Raw genomic sequence first — 26,840 nt, forward strand, 5'->3', positions numbered from 1 at the left:
AACTTAGGGAAACTATTGAAATTAAGAAACATTATATTTCTCGTTTTAATATAATCCTATTCTATTTTTATATAACTTAATTCTCTATTATCTCTTCATTCTTCTAATTCCTTCAAATTTTTAACCACTCTTACTTTTAATCCTATCCACTAACTTCACTCTTGAAATAACCAAACTTCATTTTTCTTATTTTAATATAATCATATTCTATTCTTATATAAAATTGATTCTTATCTTACCCTCTCTATTGCCTTTTCATTTTTCTAATACCTTTGTATTTTTAACAACTCACTTTTGGTCTTATCCATTAACTTCATTCATAAAGTAACCAAACTTCATTATTTTCCTACATTTTCATGAGCTTCCCTTAATACTTTTTCATTAAATCTCTTAATTAAGTTTTCCTTAAAAAAATCTCATTTCGTCTGGCTTGAAACAATGAATTTGTTCACTAATATTTGGCAAATGTGTGTTGTACAGTAATATTTGGCAAATGTGTGTTGTTCTAGAAACTGATAAGGAGACAGAGACTTGGACTATGGTTCTGGGAAATGGGCATCGTTTTCATATGTGTGTAATTAGGAATCCTTTTCTTCATACACAGGAAGGATTCTGAGCATTTCAATAAAGCAATCCAAAGTATTATTTTTAGTTGTCACATTATAAACAGAAGAATTTTGTAGTTTGTTCTTTGTGCAGTCACGGCTCCGACAAAAACAAAGATGGTGTCATATTCTTTGTTCTGTTGTTTCTGTTTGGCCATCAAACAGTCGCTCAGCTCTCAAATGTGTTTGTTCGTTTGTCAATGAATTACAAAGGGACATATAGAGATAATTGAAAGAGGAAATGTAAGGAAAATCCTAGAAGTTTGAGTGGGGAACTTTTCTTTTTTTCCCTTTTCCTTTTCTTTTTTTTAAAGCCGGTGTAAATGATTTTTATTAATAAAAATGAGTTTTACATTGAAAGTATATAATATTTAAAGTTCCAAAAAAATTGATGGGGAGTGTAAATTTCTAATTAAGTAAAGCAAATTAAGCATCATGCCTATTTATGATAGATTTTTTTTTTGTAAGCTTGGTAGGACTACATCCTCGTCATGTCCAATCTATCACTCCGATCGGAGTAGGAAACTCAAAGACCAGAATTTGAATGCCACATGACCAAAAAAAAACATGAAACCAAGAAATACAATTTAATGTTATTAAATTATATATACAATTAGAAATATATTTTAAATAAATAATCACAAAAATGTTCCACTAAATTTTAATTAAAAACATAAAATAATTAGATAGAATCTATACTAAATTAGATAACATGATGCTTAATGTGTTCCTCAATGTTAATGTTAACAATCCAACTCTTGTTTATATCCTTTGAACAACATAGCACTAAAGATGGCAACCCAGGGATTGGTTCAAATGAAAATTATATATAACTCATATATCTTACGATCGCGGGAGATGATTTTATAGGTGGGATGAAATTATGAATGCACTAGTTTGAAAAACCACGACCATGGCTTGAGAGCATTATCCATTATTTGTCCCTCCTTAAAGTTGTGATGGAATGGTTATGCATATGGTTCGTTCCCACCCCAAAGTCATGAATTTTTTTGTTCCGCCGAGGTTGGGGGGTGAAATTTCAACCGCTTCCATGAAACAATGGGAATGCAATATTAAAATATATTGAAGTTTCCAAATAACCATGCTCATCATGTGCAGATTTAAGAACAATTATATATCAAGTTGGACCTCATGTTCACTCAGCTTGCGCCCTGTGCCCTCACTAGTCTTTCCTTGAGTGCATGGTGCATTCACGAGCATCAGTGAGCCTCCCTTTTGCCTTGATCTTGTGCCTTGCCCCCTTGAAGTATTTATCTCCCTCTCCTTGAGAGCCAAACGCATCCTTAAGCCTTTATTGGGCCTTGTCTCACCGTTGTTGCCATGACATGCGCCCTCCTCTTGTCGTGATGCAATTGTTGCCCCTAGTGATTGATTAAGTCATATTGTCTCATCATTCATAGGCATATGCTCGTAGCTAGATTCAAGCTCCTTTTTGTCCTTGTCTAAAGAGCATTTTGCTTGTATTAAAAAAAATATATATATATATATATTGAAACTAATATGCATCGCCATGAATGCACTTTCATTTGCAGGTGTTTTGGATACAAGTCCCATTGCACTCTCATCATCTGTTGGAACGATGCCTCCCACTACCCGACGGGTTACCTCTAAAGAAGTCTCAAAAGAAAGTACTGAGGAGGCAGTAGAAGTTGTTAAGCCTACAATTCCCATCCTTGCAGATACACAGTGCTTTATAGACAAATCAGTTGAAGTCTCATGGAAAGACATTAAGGATACTTTCATGCAGAAGCAGTTCCCTGAGGACTTGGAGGGAAAATAATTTATATCAATATTAAGTAATCCCGGATACACATGATTGCATGCAGATTCTCGGTGATGCCTTATGTAGAGGCCATTGAATGGATCTTGTCACATATGGATGATACCAATTTGGTCCTATGTAGTGAGAGTGGTGTTGAGATTGCCTCTTATTATGGACATGACATGCACTCTTATTATAAGATGTTAAATCTGAGGGAGTATGCAAATACTTAGTTCTATGTGACATGGGCAAGTCTCAACACTAAGGATATCATCAAGTCTTGGTGCCAAGAGCCAGCCAGATTCTGTCATAGACCAAGTGTAGTATACCCGACAAGAACTCTCTTAAATGTCTATCAATATCTCATAGCTATGCATTGTACATTGCATGGGTAGAAAAATGCAGAAGTATTTGGAGAGAATTGGATCTTCCCACTCAACTTGGTTGTCACAAGAGGTAAGATCTTCAACTAGGCATATATCCTTTCTTATGAACGGCAACGTCATGTATAGCAAGCCAAACCAACTTTGCAAGCAAAACAAGCACCAAAATTTTATATGTCATCTTATCTACTAGATGGGATATGTGCACGATATACATTTCCGAGAATGAAATGGAATTGGACCCCACAAGACAATCTTCTTATCTATTTCCATTACAGTACTATCAGAAATCAATTTCAAAGGAGTTTACGACCAACTCATAAAGCATTTCTTTGCGGTACTATATAAGATGATCTATGAAATTGATCCCCCTTACATGATCGATCAGGTAAAGGAGGCACTCTATGAGATTGCAGATTGGTTCACTACATCATATGACACGTACATCAGATGCTTTGGATGCCAGATAACCCCTCATGTTATGTCACGTTATGTGACTGACAAGGTGGTTTTGCAAAAAGTTGCCTATCAGTTGAACAACGGACTGTCTGGACTTCTTCATAGAAGGAAGAAGTCTCCTTGGCCCACTTTCCCTTTGAGGATTGGACTTTATGAGCTAAAGAGCCTTAAGGAAATAGAAGTTGAAATCGAAGAACTCAACTACCTTCATTTTGGAACTCGGGGTTTTCATAGATATGATCCCAGGAAAGTATGTAGACAACATTGTGACAGGATACAGTATAATCAGGGATATGTACCAATGACTATTCCAGAGGACAAAAAGGTTAAGAATTAGTACAATACATTAAGAAAGAACTCCCTGGGAGATGAGTCCTTCCCAAGCTCCATCGGTCCTAGATGTATGGATGCAAGAGGCACAACAAGCAACAACAACACAAGCAAGCAAGGTAGCTCCCGGGAAGAGGATTAAGCATGATCCAACAGCAAAAGGTAGCATAAATTTTAAAGTTGATCCCTTGAGAAAAAGTGTAGTTAAGGCTGAGCAGCAGAAGAAGAGGAAGAAAAGAGAAAGTAGGATGACTTGCTCAAAAAAAAAAACAGAGGAAGAAATAAGGAAAGCAGAAGAGGAAAGGAGGAGGATAGTAGAAGAAGAGCAGCAAGAACAATTACACAAGGAGGAAGTCGCACAAAAGTTAGAGGAAGAATAGTTGGCTCAAGAGATAGAAGTGGAATTAGAAGAAGAGGATGTTATTGTGCCTATATTAGATGAACCAAAAAAAAAACAGAGGAAGAAATAAGGAAAGCAAAAGAGGAAAGGAGGAGGATAGTAGAAGAAGAGCAACAAGAACAATTACACAAGGAGGAAGTCACAAAATTTAGAGGAAGAATAGTTGGCTCAAGAGATATAAGTGGAATTAGAAGAAGAGGATGTTATTGTGCCTAAATTAGATGAACCAAAAAAAAACGGAGGAAGAAATAAGGAAAACATAAGAGGAAAGGAGGAGGATAGTAGAAGAAGAGCCGCAAGAACAATTACACAAGGAGAAAGTCACAGAAAAGTTAGAGGAAGAATAGTTGGCTCAAGAGATAGAAGCGGAATTAGAAGAGAAGGATGTTATTGTGCCTATATTAGATGAACCAAAAAAAAAAAAAACAGAGGAAGAAATAAGGAAAGCAAAAGAGGAAAGGAGGAGGATAGTAGAAGAAGAGCAGCAAGAACAATTACACAAGGAGGAAGTCACACAAAAGTTAGAGGAGGAATAGTTGGCTCAAGAGATAGAAGCGGAATTATAAGAAGAGGATGTTATTGTGCCTATATTAGATGAACCAAAAAAAAAACAGAGGAAGAAATAAGGAAAGCAGAAGAGGAAAGGAGGAGGATAGTAGAAGAAGAGCAGCGAGGACAATTACACAAGGAGGAAGTCGCACAAAAGTTAGAGGAAGAGTAGTTGGCTCAAGAGATAGAAGTGGAATTAGAAGAAGAGGATGTTATTGTGCCTATATTAGATGAACCAGACACTCCTTCAGAACTTCCTCTTATAGGTGGCCATTTGTCATTCATCGAGATGGGAATTGAACCTCCACTAGAAGATAGAATCATGGATGTATGCAATGTTACCGTCCATCAGTTGAAAAAGAGGATTGTGCAAGAAAGGTGAAGGTACTTCCCGGATGATCTTGAACATCCAGTCTCTATATCCATTGAGAAGGTAATAGTTGCTAACACCCGGAGAAATCCTCGAGCAGTTACGGCAGCTAATGTTGTTTTTTCCACAACATCGCAAGATAACTCAAAGTATCATATGAGCTAGAATGCATAGTTGAGGAGGGAATTAATTGTGACAAAGTGACAAATATATCATCTCACTACAAAGAATCAACGACTATCTTCTAAAAGACTCAACACAAGGGAATTCCAGCCAGTTGTAATTGAATAATTGGGGCCAATGGAAGACATTATGAAGCAATTATACAATGAAATGATTCTCCTACATGAGATGATGGCACCACTGGTAGGAATATAGAAGAAAGATCAAGAGATATTGAAACTCCTTAAGGTTGTAAACAGAGTTGTAGACTTGATACAAGAAGGGGGTGCCAAGTATCCCTATGTCCCAGAATAGTTGGTCAAGAAGGACAAAATTGTTGTTGAGATGGATAGACTATAGTTGAGGCTCCATATTCGGAACTACACCCATCTTGGTGAACAAGCAACCAAAACTATAATTACTTATGATCGATTCAAAACGATTTGGAGTCCTTGATATAGAAACATGGAATTCCCATTGTCGGTGCACTAGGAGAAATAAGAAGCAAGGATGTCATTATGCGGGAAATAAAGCAGTGCATTGAGCAAATCGGGCAAGAAACAGGGCAGGAAGACCCAGACGTCACCAAAGACATTATCTTATAGCATGTGATTGCACCAACTAAAGTTCAAATGAAGTTGACTTGACTATGGAATAGTGTACAATCTGGATCCAAATCTATACTGACAGAAGCATTGGAGGTTAATATGCAATACATTGTAGAGTTTTTTCCCTGAGTCAATGTCATTGTAGTGGATGTAACAACCCTAGTGAAAATTCCATGTAATAAAAGTTAAAAACAATAACCACGGATGAATGGGACACTTATTCCAAACTGGATGTTGGGCAAGACATCCTAGGGAGTGTTCAATTGGTTGCTTATGGCTAAGGAAATTGGCAAAGGCAATGGCTAAGGCAATAAAAGGCACAAAGGCATTTTTGGCATATTTATTTATTAAAATAATGGAACTAGGAGAAAAATGAGGTGAAAGGTCACAGGTTGCATGTGAGGAGGAAATTGAAGGAAAATAATGGAAAATGAAGATGATTTTATAGGTACTGACAACCCGCGGGAGATGATTTATTGTGGGATGAATTTATGAATGGACTGGTTTGAAAAACCACGATCATGGATTGAGAGCATTATCCATTATATGTCCCTCCTTAAAGTTGTGATGGAATGGTTATGCATATGGATCATTCCCACCCCAGAGTCGTGAATTTTTTTGTTCAGCCGAGGTTGGGGGGTGAAATTTCAACCGCTCCCATGAAACAATGGGAATGCAATATTAAAAGATATTGAAGTTTCCAAATAACCATGCTCATCGTGTGCAGATTTAAGAACAATTATATATCAAGTTAGACCTCATGTTCACTCAGCTTGCGCCTTGTGCCCTCACTGGTCTTTCCTTGAGTGCATGGCACATTCACGAGCATCAGTGAGCCTCCCTTGTGCCTTGAGCTTGCGCCCTGCCCCATTGAAGTATTTATCTCCCTCACCTTGAGAGCAAAACGCATCCTTAAGCCTTTACTGGGCCTTGCCTCACCATTGTTGCCCTAACATGCACCCTCCTCTTGTCGCGATGCAATTGTTGCCCCTAGTGATTGATTAAGTCATCTTGTCTCATCATTCATAGGCATATGCTCGTAGCTAGATTCAAGCTCCTTTTTGTCCTTGTCTAAAGAGAATTTTTCTTGTATTAAATAATAATAAAAAATCTTGAAACTAATATGCGTCGCCATGAATGCACTTTCATTTGCAGGTGTTTTGGATACAAATCTCATTGCACTCTCATCATCTGCTGGAACGATGCCTCCCAATACCCAACGGGTTACCTCTAAAGAAGTCTCAGAAGAAAGTATTGAGGAGGCAGTGGAAGTTGTTAAGCTTACAATTCTCTGTTTGGTCAATTTAGTGTGTTTTAAATTGCTATTTAAAATGTCAATTCGGGATTCGTAAACTGACGAAGTGAAGTGTACTATATGTACAAGATAACCACTTCCTTAGTCTTTTGTCGTTTTTGAGTTTTTTTTTTGTTTGTTTTTGGATTTATCTTTCCCTAATGTGTGATGGCGAAAATGAAAGTTAAGTATGGATGGTAATGGTGATTTCTACAGTGATTTTCCAAAACTTAAAAGTGTTCAAAAAGAAATCTTTAAAACAACTGTAATGAAATCAATTCTTAAGAGAAAGTAAATGTATCAAACAGTGAACTAATGACAATGGCCCAGTATCCTTGCTGCTGTATGAAAAAGAAAGTAAAAACTGAACTTAAAGCAACTCAAAAACTAAAAGCAAAGCAACTAATTCACACTACTTCAACTCTTCTGATCCTTTACCCTTCAGCTCAATCTACCTTGTGGGAAGCAATCATGAACAAGTTAAGCAATATGATATCTAAATGGAAAGAAATTAAATTGCATAAAGGAAACTAATCACACTACTTCAACTCTTCTGATCCTTTACCCTTCAGCTCAATCTACCTTATGGGAAGCAATCATGAATAAGTTTAAGCAATATGATAACTAAATTGCATAAAGGAAACTAATCACACTACTTCAACTCTTCTGATCCTTTACCCTTCAGCTCAATCTACCTTATGGGAAGCAATCATGAATAAGTTTAAGCAATATGATAACTAAATCACACTACAATAAGTAATATTCTGATTCCTTACTAATAGAGTCACTTGACTATAGAAAGAAACCATAAACAAATGAGTAGTATGATGTCTAAGTAGCAAAAAAATAAATAAGCAAAACACAATTTGAAAAAGGACAGTGCTGGAATTAAACTTCAGAAAATGAAAATTAGCAGGAAGGACAAGATGATCTCATATGTCAATAGTTATCAAAAAGATGAAAATTTTCCCGGGCTGCCTAAGAAAACCTGTAGAAAAGCATTGATCAGCTGACAGCTATAAGAAAACATAAATGAAAATGTAAACAGCAGTAAATTAAAAACATCAAAACAGCATGTTATATACAAGCTAGTGATTATGAAAACAGAAACATAATAAAATCAAATGAAAACTATACAGGGCTTTAGTGCGCAGGGGCCCTCTGCCACCTCAGCCAGTCAACGAACAGTCACAAGAACAAGCTCAGGAAAGTAGTCTTCTCATGTATTAAAGCAGCAGCAAAATATATAAAACAGAGTACAGTGGGGTGATAATAGCAACAGTTCAAAAATTACATCGCCAAAAGCTTCTACACAGCATTTATCAACGCGTTATTTATAATAAAAAAATGTTGAAACTAACTAACTGAATCCTATGATGTTAACTGCGTTGCCAGAGACACGTAGATCTCCTCAGCCGAGATCTAGCGTAACAGTCATCATGTCTATTAAATCTTCAGAGTGGTAGCTGTTGGATTCAGGTTACGGGGTTGATCTCCAGGTGTGCCGATGTCTCCGTGAGCTGAGGACTGTGCCACGTAAACTTTCACGTGCTCAAAACAGAGACGTGCCACCGCTAAATTCCTTGGTTGGCTTTGCTTTTGACCCTTGTTGACCGTGACCTTCTATGGATGATTTTGCTGATTTGAAGGGACACGTTCCATGTACCCGTCACCTGTAGCTTGCCCATGTGGCTCGTTTCTTCATAGGACACCTGTAGCATAGCTTTTAACAAAATGGCTGTGGAATCCTGTGCTGGCTGCGGAAACCTATGTTGGCTGCGGAAACTGACAAGTTTTCGCAGCTGCCTGAACAAAAATCTAAAATAGTCATATAAGCATAGTTAGAAAACCATGTCAGAATCTCTTTTTAGACTATAATGCAATGATATAACAGCTTGATGGATGAAGTAAGTGGAAAAAGAAGGCTGAGAGGGTGTATAGGAAGGTGCAGGTTTGAGGCTCAACATTCTCATCCTTGCATATACATAGTGCTTTATAGACAAATCAGTTGAAGATTCATGGAAAGACATTAAGGATACCTTTATGCAGAAGCAGAGAATTTTATATCAATATTAAGTGATCCTGGATACACATGATTTCATGCAGATTCTCGGTGATGCCTTATGTATAGGCCATTGAATGGATCTTGTCACATATGGATGATACCAATTTGGTCTTGTGTAGTGAAATTAGTGTTGAGATTACCTCTTATTTTGGACATGACATGTACTCTTATTATAAGATGTCAAATCTGAGGGAGTACGCAAATACTTAGTTCTGTGTGACATGGGCAAGCCTCAACACGAAGGATATCATCAAGTCCCGGTGCCAAGAGCCAGCTAGATTCTGTCATAGACCAAGTGTAGTATACCTGACAAGAACTCTCATAAATGTCTATCAATATCTCATAGCTATGTATTGTAGGTTGCATGGGCAGAAAAATGCAGAAGTCTTTGAAGAGAATTGGATCTTCCTACTCAACTTGGTTGTCACAAGAGGTAAGATCTTCAACTGGGCATATATCCTTTCTTATGAACTGCAACGTCATGTATAGCAAGCAAAACAAGCACCAAAATTTTATATGTCAGCTTATCTACTAGATGGGATATGTGCACGATATACATTTTCGAGAATGAAATGGAACTGGACCCCACAAGACAATCTTCTTATCTATTTCCATTACAATGCTATCAGAAATCAATTTGAAAGGAGTTTACGACCAACTCATAGAGAATTTCTTTGCAGTACTATATAAGATGATCTATGAAATTGATCCCCCTTGCACGATCGATCAGGTAAAGGAGGCACTATATGACATTGCAGATTGGTTCGCTACATCAGATGACACGTACATCAGATGCTTTGGATGCCTGATAACCCCTCGTGTTATGTCATGTTATGTGACCAACAAGATGGTTTTGCAAAAAGTTGCCTATCAGTTGAACAACGAACTGTCTGGACTTCTTCATAGAAGGAAGAAGTCTACTTGGCCCACTTTCCCTTTGAGGATTGGACTTTATTAGATAAAAAGCCTTAAGGCAGTAGAAGTTGAAATCGAATAACTCAACTACCTTCATTTTGGAACTCGGGGTTTTCATAGATATGATCCCAGGAAAGTATGTAGGCAACATTGTGACAGGATACAATATACTCGGGGATATGTACCAATGACTATTCCAGAGGAAAAAAATATTAAGAATTGGTACAATACATTAAGAAAGAACTGCCTAGGAGATGAGTCAGGTACTTTCCAAGCTCCTGTTGGGCGGCCAAATTAGAATACATTTTCACCCCATTTTCACCTTTATCCTCATTTTGTCACCTCATTTCATCACATTATCATTATATTTTCATTACCATATGGGTTCATAGTTTCATTTTCCAAAGTTATTTGTTTTATGCATTTAAAATGAATTTATGATTAAAATTTAGAAAAATAACATGTATTTGCTTATACCTAAAGGTGGAATGAGTTTGGTGACTTGTGTAGGTGATTTGGAAGGTTCCAAAAGACTCTTATGTGGCCTCCAAGACTCAAATTCGAATTCTCTTGAAGATTTGAAGGAAATTTGGGATAGGGGTCAAGCATATCTCATGGAGAAAAATCATGGATAAAGGAATATGTGTCTCATATTGGTTGTAACCATATGAGGGATTAGTGGATCCCCATTAATGAGTTAATTGCTTAAATTTTTGTATAAATAGGAGCACCTCCTCCATTCCAAAAGGAGGACTCTTGGAGCATGTATCCAACTTATGATGAAATAGAATAAAGCTTCATTTTACATAAATTTCCATTCTATAGTTTTAGATATAAATTGTCTTAATGTAGTCTATGGAATAATTTGTCACTTTGTTCTTAACAAAATTGAGTTCACTCTAAAAGGATCAAAGAAACATTTTATTTCATAATAGATCTTATTTCATTTAATTGCCTAGATGTTTGAGGATTTGTTTGTGATTGATGAATGGGTTTTAAATTAAAATCTTATCAACATATGAGGGGACAACCAAGGGTCTGAGTTAGGCTCTCTCTCTATTTTATTTGCATGATAATTGAAATTCATTCTTTTGCTTTTAAGTTTCAAGTTATTTCATTTCTTATGCTTATGAATGAATCTTAGTTTAGTTTGGATCAGTATATGAGGGGACAATCAAGGGACTAAGTTAGTCTCTCTCTCTATTTGAATCTGAACAACAATTAAAATTCATTCTCTTGTTTTTATTTCAAGTTTCTGGTTTTATGTAATCAGTGATTTTTTTTCAATCTATAATACTATAGGGAAGGACAACCAGGACCTCCTCAATTAGGAGCTTCTTCCCTTGAATATTATATTGAATCAGAAATCATTTAGTTAGACATAGAGTTAGTTGCCTACTCCTGCATATATTTTGTTGGCTTCATCACAAGCTTACAAGTATCCTTGGCTGATAATTTAATGAAAGCAATTTAAGCAATCAAATTGCCCAACATTTTGGCGATGTTGTTGGGGATGCTGCTAAGGGATTAAGCATTAGAAATTTAATTCAGTGCTAGTATTTTTCTTTGGAAAAGCTAACTTATGTTGAAAGGATGACTTGGTGACAGCAAGATCTTAGTAACATGGGGAAGTATACATAGGGGTTAGCTTTGAATCTCATTTTTAGCTGCATATATAAATCATGATAAATAGGATGCATAAATTTCAATCAATCTTTTCACTATAAGAGTTTCGAACTAATCCATTTATGGACAGGAGATCTAGAATAATATTCACGCATTTGGAGGAAAGACAAGAGAATGAGGACTACATTGAAGATTGGTTTCAGAAGGTGACTAGGCCGCAACATTCTTCCATTCTTCAACGAATCCTAGCATTTAATCCAAATGTGCAATTGATCTCTCATATCCTTGTAACATTCAGGTATATTTTTCACATTTTGATGTGAGCATACTAGATATTTTGATCCGTAAATGGCTTCGTTGGAAATAATCCTACACTTAAAAATAAAAACAAAAAAAATCTCATTCTCAAAATAGAATAGTATAGAATAGGAAAATAAAGCCAAGCTTGGAGAGTTTTTTTTTTAAGTTTTTTATTTTCAAATTTCATTTCATTTTCTTGGAAATTTTGGTGGTGCAGTAAGAGCCACCTCATTCACTAACCATTGCCAGGAAGATCTACAATCAAAGGGATATTTGTGAAGAAGTAAAACAAGTGGAGTTTAGAGAGTTAAAATTTGAGGTTTGAAATCAAATTCTTCTTATATTTCTTTTCAAATTTCAGATTTCAATTACATAAAGAATTCATAAGTATGCTCTCCTCCTGCACTTTGTGTGACCTGGAGGATCAAAAAAATAATTTCATGTTAGTCTATCTTTTGTTAAAAAAAAATTCTTCTCTTTCATTATTTGTTTCTTTTAAAAATAATAAAAATAGATAAAAACACAAAAACAAAAATGAGAATAAAGTAAACAAATAAAAAATCACGGAAGTCAAGGAAACAACTTGCTGCAAATGTTGTGTGTGGTTTTGCAAAAATGAAAGATAGTTGTGCATTGTCCTGATTTAAAAAAGAAAAAACGAATTCCACCTGTCAGTTAACTGAGCAGAGACCAAATTCGTAGAGGTTAAAAACGTCAATTTTAAAATGCATTTTGTGACCAAATGAAAATGGATCTGAAAAATCTAAAACATGGGTTTTTCTCAGAACGAGGTGAATTATGTTTAACATGAAATATTTTCACAAAATTCGTAACCATTTGAGATATTTTCAGGGTTCTCTGGAGTGTTATTTGTCAGGTTGCGTGGCAAAAAAAAAAAACCGGTTTTCAATTAAATGTAGCCAGCAAGCCAAGGCCATCCAACGGCTTAGCCACAGAGCCATGGCCAGCCACCCAGTAGTGTTGCCAAGCTGCAGAAAAAAATCAATCAATAAATTTAAAAAATTAATTAATTAATAATTAAATAACAAAAAAAATATTAATTATTAAAAAAAATTCTTACTACAAAGATTTTCAAAAATGAGATTTTCTCCATGCTTACAACCTGCAACAAAAAAATATATTAAAAAATCATAAAAATTTCCCAAGCTTTTAAAGAATAAAAATTGGTTTAAAAAAATCAACTTTCTAGGCAAAAATGATGAGTTCAAAATATATGAAAATGATTTGGCAAATATTTTGGAATTTCATTTTCCCAAGAATCTTGGAAAGAATGAATTCAAAAAATATGAAAAATGATTTGGAAAATATTTTGGAATTTCATTTTCCTAAAAATCTTGGAAATGATGAATTCAAAAGATATGAAAAATGATTTGGAAAATATTTTAGAATCATATTTCCTAAAAATCTTGGATTTAGATTGGCCACTTGTCAAGTTGTTGTTTCAATTTTCATTATAGAATAATTAAAATTTCCAAAATTCATAAATGTGATTTGTGATTTATTGGTAAGTCATTCAAATTGCATAATGGAGGTTATGAGTTCAAATCTTGTGGGGATTGGAATTTGTTAATTATTCTACAATTTTGACACAACATCAATTAAACAACAATTTTTCCACCACATGGCAGCACAACATTGACCAATATTGCACATTCATCTCCACATCATCAATCAAACAGTTAACATATCACATCATCCATTTGCCATGTCACCCATTGCCAAATCACTATTACACAGTCACCCTCCATCTACCAGCTCATTTTTCAACACTGAAAATGGATCAAGAAGAAGAACGATAAGGGTGCTTCATCTACAAGATTATTGTTTTGCAAAATGCCTTGAAGAGAATCATGTAGATGGAAGATTGAATCCTGTAGACATGCATTTTCATTTCATAAAGTATTTTTATATGATCATGTTTCTTTGAGTCTCGCAGGTACAAAAGCCAATGATATTACAAACTGGGAAATCTTATGCCATTGCTCAGTAAAAGAAGATTGACAAGATTTTTTTTTTAGATGCAGGAAGGGTGCAATCCTACAGCTTAGAAGCCTCTTGACAATTTTCACTGTTTCACCCAAATTTCAAATAAGCACAACTTTCTCATACGACATCGGATTTTGACGATTCAAGCATCATTGGAAAGATCTCAACGAGATCTACACAATGAGAAATCTTTCAAAAGAGTTTGAAATAGTTCAAGAATGAAGAAATTGCTGACAAGACATAACAGGTAAAATGAGGCACTAGTTTCGAGACAGGTAAAAATTCTTTTGGTTTTTCTTTCATGAATTTGTTTCATTAGTACCAATTCTCAGTTTCTTTTTGTAAATTTCATAAATAGAGAGATTGATCACCTCTCTATTATGATAAACTTACATTTCATTGCAAAAAAAGTACTAAGTTTTTGCAGGTTCGAGGAAGATAAACAAATGACCACAAGCAAACAGTGTCTTTTAAAGACCCCATTTCAAGCATGAGGACATGCTTTTGGGTAAGCCAAGGGGGATAATGTCATCATATCCATCACATCAGCTCTCAAAGATGACATTTCTTTCACAAGAAAATGATCAAAGCAACAACAAAGATGAAACATCAATGCATAAGCACATGATGTCAGATCAGATCCATCACTTGCAAGCCTTTCAAATGTGAATGTCTCCATTGCATCCATGCTTCTTCAGTCAATAAAACATTTGCTTAATTTCCCTTTACATTCATCATTGTATTCCTCCCTTTTCAGTAAATAAAACCTTCATTGCATTCTCACTTTTTCAGTCAATAAATTTTCCTTCATAGTCATTTTCCTGCCTCACTTTCACTAACCTGTAAACCCTCAATAAAAACATTCAACCCCTCTACAAATCTGATTCATTCCATTTCCTTTTCATTTTTCCAAATAAACCTTGATCCACTGCAAAATTTCTCATCCATAATCCTTCAAAATTATTGTTTCATGCTCGAGTTAGATGATGGAGGATTCCTTAAGGCCTCCCTTCTAACAAGTCTTGGCCTATCGACATCAGCACATTATCTAGGTTCAAGGCTAGAGTCCTTAGTAGTACCTTGAGGCTTGTATGCCTTAATGACAGGTTCTCTCGCCAGCAATCATGGGAATACACCAATGTCCCTTGATCATTGGATCTTGCAAGTGGCTCGACATCAGCTCATCTATTCGCCCTTCGCAAGATGTACTTAGGTACCTTGGCACTCATTGACATTAATGGTGAGTTGCCTTGCATTGGTTAACAACATGCATCAATGGTCGGTAATCCAATGACTTCTCTTCATGCTCGACATCAACACATTTATTCGCATGATTAGAATTGTACCATTGGGTGTTGTAATGATTGAAGACTACATCATTTTAGAAGTTTGCAGCAGATCAATTTGTCATAACAGCAATAAAGATTCAACCCTTGTCATCAGCAAAAAGAACACAGAAGAAGATCCAAATTCCTTTGTTTACATACTCCATGATCCAATAGCATCAACAGCCACACTCTTTAGCGTCCACAACTCATGTACATTGAGGGTAAGTGAAGGTATGTGGTTTTCTAATTTTTAGTCATGCAATTCCTTAAAATGCTTAAAATTGTAACTTTGGAAAGTTCCTCACTTCCTTTTTCACATTGTCATATCTCTAGTTGGAAGTGGAATTCATGTTCACACCTCATATTCACATTTTGCGATATATCACTTTCCATATGTCATATATGTCCTTTATACACATGCCATCCTAGCCAACATACTTTTCCAAACAACTACCATTGCATTATGATTCGAAACATTACATGTTTTGCAAATGACGATCATAGAATGAATGGTTGATTAAATGTTTTCAAAATATTTTGATGCAACACAAAAATAACAAAAGTATTGTTACACAAGAACCAATACTAATAAAAGTTGGTTGCCACACAAGAACCAACCAAATTAATATGTTGCAATCAAATATTTTTCAAAATGACACTTTGCAAAAGTAACAAAGCTATCAAATGATTATGCAAAGATGAAATAAGAATTAACATCAGCCAAAGTTCATATAAAAGGAAGACAATTCAAAAGATCAAATCATGATTAAATTAAATCAATGCAATAGATTGCATGAGGACATGCAATAACTTAAGTTGGGGGGTATGTTGGGCCGCCAAATTAGCATACATTTTCACCCCATTTTCACCTTTATCCTCATTTTGTCACCTCATTTCATCACATTATCATTATATTTCCATTACCATATGGGTTCATAGTTTCATTTTCTAAAGTTATTTATTTTATGCATTTAAAATGAATTTATGATTAAAAGTTAGAAAAATAACATGTATTTGCTTATACCTAAAGGTGGAATGAGTTTGGTGACATGTGTAGGTGATTTTGAAGGTTCCAAGAGACTCTTATGTGGCCTCCAAGACTCAAATTCGAATTCTCTTGAAGATTTGAAGGAAATTTGGGATAGGGGTCAAGCATATCTCATGGAGAAAAATCATGGATAAAGGAATATGTGTCTCATATTGGTTGTAACCATATGAGGGATTAGTGGATCCCCATTAATGAGTTAGTTGCTTAAATTTTTGTATAAATAGGAGCACCTCCTCCATTCCAAAAGGAGGACTCTTGGAGCATGTATCCAACTTATGATGGAATAGAATAAAGCTTCATTTTACATAAATTTCCATTCTATAGTTTTAGATATAAATTGTCTTAATGTAGTATATGGAATAATTTGTCACTTTGTTCTTAAGAGAATTGAGCTCACTCTAAAAGGATTAAAGAAACATTTTATTTCATAATAGATCTTATTTCATTTAATTGCCTAGATGTTTGAGGATTTGTTTGTGATTGATGAATGGGTTTTAAATTAAAATCTTATCAACATATGAGGGGACAACCAAGGGTCTAAGTTAGGCTCTCTCTCTATTTTATTTGCATGATAATTGAAATTCATTCTTTTGCTTTTAAGTTTCAAGTTATTTCATTTCTTATGCTTATGAATGAATCTTAGTTTAGTTTGGATCAGTATATGAGGGGACAATCAAGGGACTAAGTTAGTCTCTCTCTCTATTTGAATCTGAACAACAATTAAAATTCATTCTCTTGTCTTTATTTCAAGTTTTTGGTTTTATGTAATTAGTGATTTCTTTTCAATCTATAATACTATAGGGAAGGACAACCAAGACCTCCTCAATTAGGAGCCTCTTCCCTTGCATATTATATTGAATCAGAAATCATTTAGTTAGACATAGAGTTAGTTGCCTACTCCTGCATATATTTTGTTGGCATCATCACAAGCTTACGAGTATCCCTGGTTGATAATTTAATGAAAGCAATTTAAGCAATTAAATTGCCCAATAGCTCCATTGGTCCCAGATGTATGGATGCAAGAGGCACAACAAGCAGCAACAACATAGGCAAGCACGGTAGCTCCCAGGAAGAGGATTAAGCATGATCCAACAGCAAAAGGTAGCATAAATTTTAAAGTTGATCCCTTGAGAAAAAGTTCAGTTGAGGTTGAGCAGCAGAAGAAGAGGAAGAAAAGAGAAAGTAGGATGACTTGCTCAAAAAAAAACAGAGGAAGAAATAAGGAAAGCAGAAGAGGAAAGGAGGAGGATAGTAGAAGAAGGGTAGCAAGAACAATTACACAAGGAGGAAGTCGCACAAAAGTTAGAGGAAGAATAGTTGGCTCAAGAGATAGAAGCAGAATTAGAAGAAGAGGATGTTATTGTGCCTATATTAGATGAACCAAAAAAAAAAAATAGAGGAAGAAATAAGGAAAGCAGAAGAGGAAAGGAGGAGGATAATAGAAGAAGAGCAGCAAGAACAATTACACAAGGAGGAAGTCGCACAAAAGTTAGAGGAAGATTAGTTGGCTCAAGAGATAGAAGTGGAATTAGAAGAAGAGGATGTTATTGTGCCTATATTAGATGAAACAAAAACAAAACAAAAAAAACCAAAAACAAAGGAAATAAGGAAAGCAGAAGAGGAAAGGAGGAGGATAGTAGAAGAAGAGTAGCAAGAACAATTACACAAGGAGGAAGTCGCAGAAAAGTTAGAGGAAGAATAGTTGGCTCAAGAGATAGAAGCGGAATTAGAAAAAGAGGATGTTATTGTGCCTATATTAGATGAACCAAAAAAAAAAAAAAAAACAGAGGAAGAAATAAGGAAAGCAGAAGAGGAAAGGTGGAGGATAGTAGAAGAAGAGCAGCAAGAACAATTACACAAGGAGGAAGTCGTACAAAAGTTAGAGGAGGAATAGTTGGCTCAAGAGATAGAAGCAGAATTATAAGAGGATGTTATTGTGCCTATATTATATGAACCAAAAAAAAAACAAAGGAAGAAATAAGGAAAGCAGAAGAGGAAAGGAGGAGGATAGTAGAAGAAGAGAAGCAAGAACAATTACACAAGGAGGAAGTCGCACAAAAGTTAGAGGAAGAATAGTTGGCTCAAGAGATAGAAGCGGAATTAGAAGAAGAGGATGTTATTGTGCCTATATTAGATGAACCAAACACTCCTTCAGAACTTCCTTTTATAGGTGGCCATTTTTCATTCATCAAGATGGGAATTCAACCTCCACTAGAAGATAGAGTCATGGATGTATGCAATGTCACCTTTCATCAGTTGAAAAAGAGGATTGTGCAAGAAAGGTGAAGGTACTTCTCGGATGATCATGAACATCCAGTCTCTATATCCATTGAGAAGGTAATAGTTGCTAACACCCGGAGAAATCCTCGAGTAGTTATGGTAGCTAATGTTGCTTTTTCCACAACATCGCAAGATAACTCAAAGTATCATATGAGCTAGAATGCATAGTTGAGGAGGGAATTGATTGCGACAAAGTGATAAATATATCATCTCACTACAAAGAATCAATGACTGACTTCTAACAGACTCAACACAAGGTAATTCCAACCAGTTGTAATTGAATAATTGGGGCCAATGGAAGACATTATGAAGCAGTTATACAATGAAATGATTCTCCTACACGAGATGGTGGCACCACTGGTAGGAATATAGAAGAAAGATCCAGAGATATTGAAACTCCTTAAGGTTGTAAACAGAGTTGTAGACTTGATACAAGAAGGGGGTGCCAAGTATCCCTATGTCCTAGAATAGTTGTTCAAGAAGGAAAAAATTGTTGTTGAGATGGATAGACTATAGTTGAGGCTCCATATTCGGAACTACACCCGTCTTGGTGAACAAGTAGGGAAAAATATAATTACTTATGGTCGATTGCAAAACAATCTGGAGTCCTTGATATAGAAACATGGAATTCCCATTGTGGGTGCATTGAGAGAAATAAGAAACAGGGATGTCATTATGCAGGAAATAAAGCAGTGCATTGAGCAAATCGGGCAAGAAACAGGGCAGGAAGACCTGGACGTCACCAAAGACATTATCTTATAGCATGTGATTGCACCAACTAAAGTTCAAATGAAGTTGACTTGACTATGGAATAGTGTACAATCCGGATCCAAATCTATACTGATAGAAGCATTGGAGGTTAAGATGCAATACATTGTAGAGTTGGTTGCCTGAGTCAATGTCATTGTAGTGGATGTAACAACCCTAGTGAAAATTCCATGTAATAAAAGTTAAAAACAATAACCACGGATGAATGGAACACTTATTCCAAACTGGATGTTGGGCAAGACATTCTAGGGAGTGTTCATTTGGTTGCTTATGCCTAAGGAAATTGGCAAAGGCAATGGTTAAGGCAATAAAAGGCACAAAGGCATTTTTGGCATATTTATTTATGAAAATAATGGAAATTAGGAGAAAAAGGAGGTGAAAGGTCACAGGTTGTATGTGAGGAGGAAATTGAAGGAAAATATTGGAAAATGAAGAAAATAGAGGCCTCATTCATAAAAAGGCTTCTGAGGATTAGTGGGTAACCTTTTTTCAGTTCAGTGTTGGAGCTCTCTCATTATTCTCTCTCTCTCTCTCCCATACTCTTGGATACTTAGAGTTTTCTTGGAGCACTCTTGGAGGGTGTGCCATACTTGGATTCTTGGAGAAATAAGGCAAAGGAAGAGTAGGAAAGCGTAAGAAGGCATCGACATCAGCAACTACATCATATTTGCTTGCAGGTATCGAGTTGCATGTATGATTTCTTCATTATTTTTGGCACGCATGGCATATGCATTTGGTTTCTTGGTTGTGATATGTCATTGGCATGGAGGATTGCCTAGATTGACGGTGGATTTCCTAGCCTTTCCATTTCTTGGATAGCGATGGTGATTGTGGGTTTACTTTCATAGTGTTGTTTTTGGTTGGTTCTCATGTTTCCCTAGCTTGGGTTAAGTTACTAGTGATGGAAGCCTTGGTTGGACAAATGCTCTGAAAGCCTTGTATAAGCTATGGGTTGAGTTGCTATTTCTGGAAGCCTTGGTTGGAAAAATGCTCTAGAAACCCTGGAAGGCTTGGATGGAGACCAATCTGATGATGGTTTCATGATGTCCGGCCATGAGGTGGAACCACTGTTTGATGGATTGAGGTGGATCGCCTCTAGAAGCCCAGATCATTTTTTATTGATGTGTTCTATGAGATCCCACATTCATGCTTGGAATATGGCACGGGGATGAATGGCTGAAGAGAGATTTGGCTCAGCCATTCTATGTTCAGGTGGAACGTGGTAGTCCCATCTCCGGTTGGTTTATTGCATTCATTAATGTGAAATTCATTCCTTTGATTTTCATGTGAAAATGTATTGATGTATATATGGATTTTGATGGTGATATGTTCATGGTATTTCTGTTCCTATTATGCTGGTTATATGTACATTTTGTGATAACATCTATATATGGCTCTCGGCATGTTTTTACGTGTAAATGAATGGATCATGTGTCTATAACCTAATAGATGATAATGCAGCAAATGGCTTGAGGGAACAATGGTTCATAGTGATTCTCGGATAAGTATGGGATCCCTACACTTAATTATGCTATTTACACATGTAGGTTACATGTCGATGATATGTTTGACAAAATGCTTGTCATGGCTAGTAGGGGCCTACTTAAGGTCTTGCTGATTTTATTGCTTTTGCTTCATTGTTTCCTTGTAGTTTTCTTGATTTCAAGCTATCATTCCATTCTGGGAAGTGGCCTAGGCTCTGGGCCTAAAATAGTGGCTTAAATCCCAGAGTCGCTGGCATATAACTAGCAATATTGGTCCACAGTCACTAACATGTAGACCCATGAGATTGACTTTGGGTTTATGGTCGCTCCCTTGCCCATAGAATGAGAGTGACTATGGCCTAAGAGGTCCAGGACAACAATAGGACTCAGGGACAGGCTATCACAATGGTTGACTTGTCTCTTGAGTGTTCTATTGATGACGTTGGATAACAGTATTTGATGCTCCATCGATTCCACTTCCTTAAGGTCGCATAGGAGATCGAATCTAAGCATAGTAACCTCTTGTCTCATGTCTACCCCGGTTGGCATAGTTATTTTGGGTAGGCCCGGGAAGAGGTTGTTATAAAGTGGTATTAGAGCATGGTTCAAATCTCAGACTGAATGGGTTGGATGTGTTATTCATGCATGCATGTCAATTGCATGTGTGTCTCTTACACTTATATACTTGTTGCATTTGTTTGGCGATTGATTAGGGTTGTAGTATGGTTATCATGGAGAATTTGATATTGATTTCTTGAAACATATTTGTCATGAGCATGTGACTGGTTGCATATGGTTATATGTTATTTATATGGGATTTTGCGTCACCTACTTACATCCTTGTATGTTAGGTTACATTTTGGACTATTTGGATTACATGTATCAGTCTTGTAGATTGATTACAAGATTTGATTGCTTATGTTCAACTACATACATTTATGTGTAGGTGTAGTTGGTTTGGCATTGATTGTGCATATTGTTGGTTGCATGTGGAAATGTGTACAATGGAGTGATGGTTGTTGTCATGCATGGGGTCATAGCATGCATTATTGATATGGCCTTGCATTGATGATTGGATCCTTGTTAGAGTGATGTTTATGAGTTGATACTTTTACTTATGTATGTCGATATGTTGTTATGATTATGTTATACATGTATCACGTTGATTTGTTGATCTTACACACAAGGTATCCTCCCGATCTATACTAAGGTACGTTAATTTATTGTGATTTAGTGTATCTGACATATTATGCCTTGCATGATGAGAAATCGAATGGCTAGCAAGATGGTTGACTACAAAGACTCTACCTACGAATCCGAAGAGCAGTATGGTGTTGGGAACTCTTCTGATTTGGCAGTAACACTAAGAAGTTTAAAGGAAGAGATAAGGAGTTGTAAGGTAGATAATAATAGAATCATGCAGACATAGGAAAAGTTAGCAAAGGTAAATGCAATGATACTCCAGAGCTTGTCAGATTTCCAGTGGCAAGGGCCACTTCGGATTAATGATGAGCAGGAAGATAAAACTAGTGGGGCATATGGCAGTAGATCGCATGGTGGTCATCGATCAGATAGAGAGGACACAATCTGAGATGACAAATTGTTGGACACTCTGGAGAGGAGAAGGGATAGACATAGGTATGACTCTAGTTCTGATTCAGATAAGCACTATGATCGTCATCGTTATCATCCTTACATGAGGAGTGATAGGGGATACTTGTCGGATGAGTTTAAGAAAGAAAATACACCTACTTTTGATGGAGAGGTAAAGAGATCACAAGAGGTAGAGGCTCGGTTACTCAGTATGAAGAAGTTATTCCAGTTGCATGACTACTCAGAGAACATGAAAGCTAGAGTGGTTGCTTTCAGTCTTAAAGGTAAAACAAACATCTGGTAGGAAGATGTGAAGAATGTGAGGGAAATAAATGAGGAAAATCTGATTTGGAGTCAATTTGAGCAGCTATTCAAGAAAAGTATTGTCGGAGAGATACTTTGATGACAGGGAAAAATAATTTTATGAACTAAGGATGGGATCCATGATAGATGATGAGTACACCAGTAAGTTCTTGGAACTGTTGAGGTATGTGCCTTACCTCAAGGAGGAGAAGGTTAAGATTCAAAGATTCATTAGTGGACTACCAGTTGCATTCAAAGATAGGATTGAATTCGATGAGCCTAGATCATTGGAGGAGGCCATTCGAAAGCTAAAGCATTGCTATGAACAATCGAAGCGCAACACTAAAACTAAGCCAAGTTGGAGAGGTAATGTAAAGAACAAAGGAAAATGGGATAAAAAGTGAGCAAGGCCACAAAGTACAGATAACAAGGAGAATGTTGCACCACCTAAGAGGTTCAATGCATCAGATAGAGGACAGGGACATCGATCTAAAGAAAAGAATAAGGACAGAGGCTGGAAGCCTATAGAGTGTTGGACTTGTGGCAAAGATCATCGCAGGAGAGATTGTCCGCAGAATCAGGGTGGTAGGCCTCAAATATACAGTGCATAAGAGGCACAGACTGTTAGGGACGTTGGTCAGAGTATTCCTAGTATCTATGCAGCCGTGGACAACAGGCAGGCAGAACACCAAGCATTTATCATTGAGATGGATAGTAAGCTTCGTGATCAAGTTATTTCTATTTTTATTGACCTTGGATCTAATTATAGCTATGTTCATCCTGACTTGGTGGATAAGCGTGGTTTGAATAAGGATTTGCATGCAGAGTCTTGGTCAGTGCAATTGGCTATAGGTACAAAGAAGCGAGTGCATCATTGGGTAATAGCTTGCGCATTTGACTTAAATGGTATGCCTACATCAGCACATTTAAATGTATTACCATTGGGTTCATACAGTATGTTATTGGGTATGGATTGGTTGTATCTAAATAGAACCAAGGTAGACTGCTACGATAAATATATTATGTTGATGACAATGGGGAACCAAGAGTCTTACAAGGTAAGAAGAAAGCTACATCAGTTAGGATGGTGACAACTATGCAAACAAAGCATAGTCGAAGGAAAGGGTACAAGCTATTTGCAATACACATTTCTAGTGATAAGGGTAAGGATGCTAAGGATGCGGATGTGTTGAATAGTACTCAGTTTTGTAGCATTTTTAGAATGTAGTTCATGAGGACATTATAGAGTTGCCACCTCACATGGAGGTAAACTTTTCTATTCAGTTAGTGCCAGGGGCAGCTCCAGCATTGAAAGCACCTTACAGGATGAGCACACCTGAGTTGGTTGAGTTAAAGTTGCCGATGAAGGAAATGTTGGACAAGGGATACATTAGGCCAAGTGTATCACCTTGGGATGCACTGGTCTTATTTGCGAAGAAGAAATATGGTACTCTCATATTATGCATTGACTATAGGCAGTTGAACAAAGTGGCCATCAAGAACGGGTACCCTTTGTCAAGGATTGATGACTTGTTCGATCAGCTGAAGAGGGAAACAATGTTCTCGAAGATTGACTTGAGATCTGAATACCATCAGGTACGCATCCAAGAGGAGGACATTTACAAGACTACGTTCAGGGCCAAGTATGGGGATTATGAGTTTGTTGTTGTTCCAATTGGTTTAACTAATGCTCCAGCTACATTCATGTGTTTGATGAATAGTGTGTTGCGTCCATATTTGGATTTTTTTTTATTGTGTTGATTTATGATTTACTGATATATTCTAAAAATTAGGAAGAGCATGTCGAGCATTTAGCAGCAGTGTCGAGGTTGTTGAGGGAGCATCTATTATATGCTAAGCTCAGCAAGTGTAGTTTCTTTCAGACTGAGGTGCACTACTTGGGACATGTTGTCTCTAAGGAAGGCATTGTTGTAGATCCAGAGAAGATAAGGGCCATCATGAAGTGGGTAGCTCCTAAGAGTGTGGACGAGGTGAGATCTTTCATGGGTCTGGCAGGATATTACAAGAGGTTCATCAATATCTTCTCGTAGATTGCTTATCCCATTACATCTTTGCAGAGGAAAGGTAAGAAGTTTGAATGCACTGAGGAGTATGACGCTAGTTTTAAGCAGCTTAAGCAATTGTTGACACATGCACTAGTACTACAGATTGTATATCCGGACAAGGAGTTTGTGGTATGCACATATTTTTGTAAGAAAGGGCTTGGTGGAGTCCTTATGCAGGATGGACAGGTGTTACGAGTCCCATAAACTAAACGAGCACGAGTAGAAATACCCAACACATGATCTTGAGCTAGCAGTGATTATATATTCATTGAAGACGTGGAGACATTATCTTCTTTGCAGGTGGTTTCTGATTATGAGTGATCACATTAGGTTGAGGTATTTGTTTGACCAGCCGAATCTGAACGTCGGGCAGGCTAGGTGGTTGGCCACAATCAACGAGTTTGATTTCGAGATCAGGTACATCAAAGGTAAGGAGAACAGGGTGGCAGATGCTCTCAATAGACACATATAGGTACATCACTTGGCAACTATAGCTCCTATGGGACAGATTTATAGGATAGGATCTTGCAGGCAAGACATGAGGATGTTAGGTATATGGAGATTGTGCACAGGTTGCAGCAATGTGATAGTACAGGTACAGGTCATGGTACATATATAGGTACAGGTGTAGGTATAGGTGGCAATACAGGTTCATGTGCAGGTGCATAGGGCATGGATTATTGTCTTACAGTAGACGAATTGGTCAGATTCCAAGACATAATATATGTACCAGATAGCAATGAGCTCAATAAGGTGATATTGAGGGAGTTTCATGCGAAACCATATTCAAGTCACCCAGTTTATCAGAAGACACTGACAGCAGTGAGGAGATATTATTATTGGCCAAATTTTAAGAGGGATGTAGCAGAGTTTGGGGTGAGGTGTTTCGACTATCAGCGAGTGAAAGCAAAATGTAAACATCTAGGTGGACCGTTACTGCCGATCTCGATTCCGGAATGGAAATGGGAGATTATTTCCATGGATTTCATTACAAGTTTGCCGAGGATAGTCAAGCGTCATGATTCCATCATGATCATTGTAGACAAGTTAACAAAGGTTGCACACTTCATTCCAGTGAAGTCTACGTTCTTAGCTAGTGATGTGGCACAGGTATTCATCTGAGATATGGTTAGACTACATGGTGTTATGAAGAATATTGTATTAGACAGGGATGTGAAGTTCACTTTCACTTCCAAGTTTTGGAAGGAGTTATTTTCAGGTTTGGGCACAGAGTTGGCCTTCAACACATCTTATCATCCACAGACAGATGGATAGACAGAGAGGGTCAACAGGATATTAGAGGATATGTTGAGGATGTATGTGATGCATCAATAGTGGAAGTGGGAAGAGTATCTCCCCTTGGTAGAGTTCACATACAACAACGGTTATCAGGAGTCACTGAGGATGAGTCCTTTTGAGGCATTGTATGGGCGGAGTTGTAACACTCCTATCAATTGGAGTGATCTAGTTAGCAGGGTATTGATTGGACCAGATATGTTGGCAGACATGGAACAGGAGATGCAGGTGATCAAGAAGAATCTAAAGGAAGCACAGGATAGGCAGAAGAGTTATGCAAATAGGAACATGTTGTTCAAGGAGTTCCAGGTTGGGGAACATGTGTACTTGCACATCAAACCGAAGAAGAGCTCCTTGCGGATTGGCTCATGTGCTAAGATGGCACCACAATTTTGTGGACCCTTTAGCATCATTGAGAGGATTGGGTCAGTAGCCTATCCATTTGCATTGCCTCCGACACAGAAAGTCCATGATGTTTTCCATGTATCTTTGCTTAAGAGGTATGTTAAGGATGTTGATCATGTGATTGATTGGTATGTATTGTAGGTGGAACCAGATGGAGAACTCCAGTCGGAGCCTCCGTGTATATTGCAGAAAAAGGTGCTCATGCTTTGGAACTGAGCAAGTTAAAGTGCAATGGAAGCACTTTGGGCCCGATGAAGCTACATGGGAGATGGCAGATCAGATGCGGGCCATGTATCCTTCCTTGTTTGTTGGTTGAGGCAAAGCATCTTGACATGGTGGTTTGGTATTTGCTTATGGTGGTTTGGTATTTTCTTTATGGTGGTTTGGTATATGCTTTATGGTGGTTTGGTATT

Source organism: Pinus tabuliformis, chromosome 9, assembly GCF_031772625.1.
Source record: "Pinus tabuliformis cultivar Carrire ecotype Pingquan chromosome 9, CPIR1, whole genome shotgun sequence".
NCBI lineage: Eukaryota > Viridiplantae > Streptophyta > Pinopsida > Pinales > Pinaceae > Pinus > Pinus tabuliformis.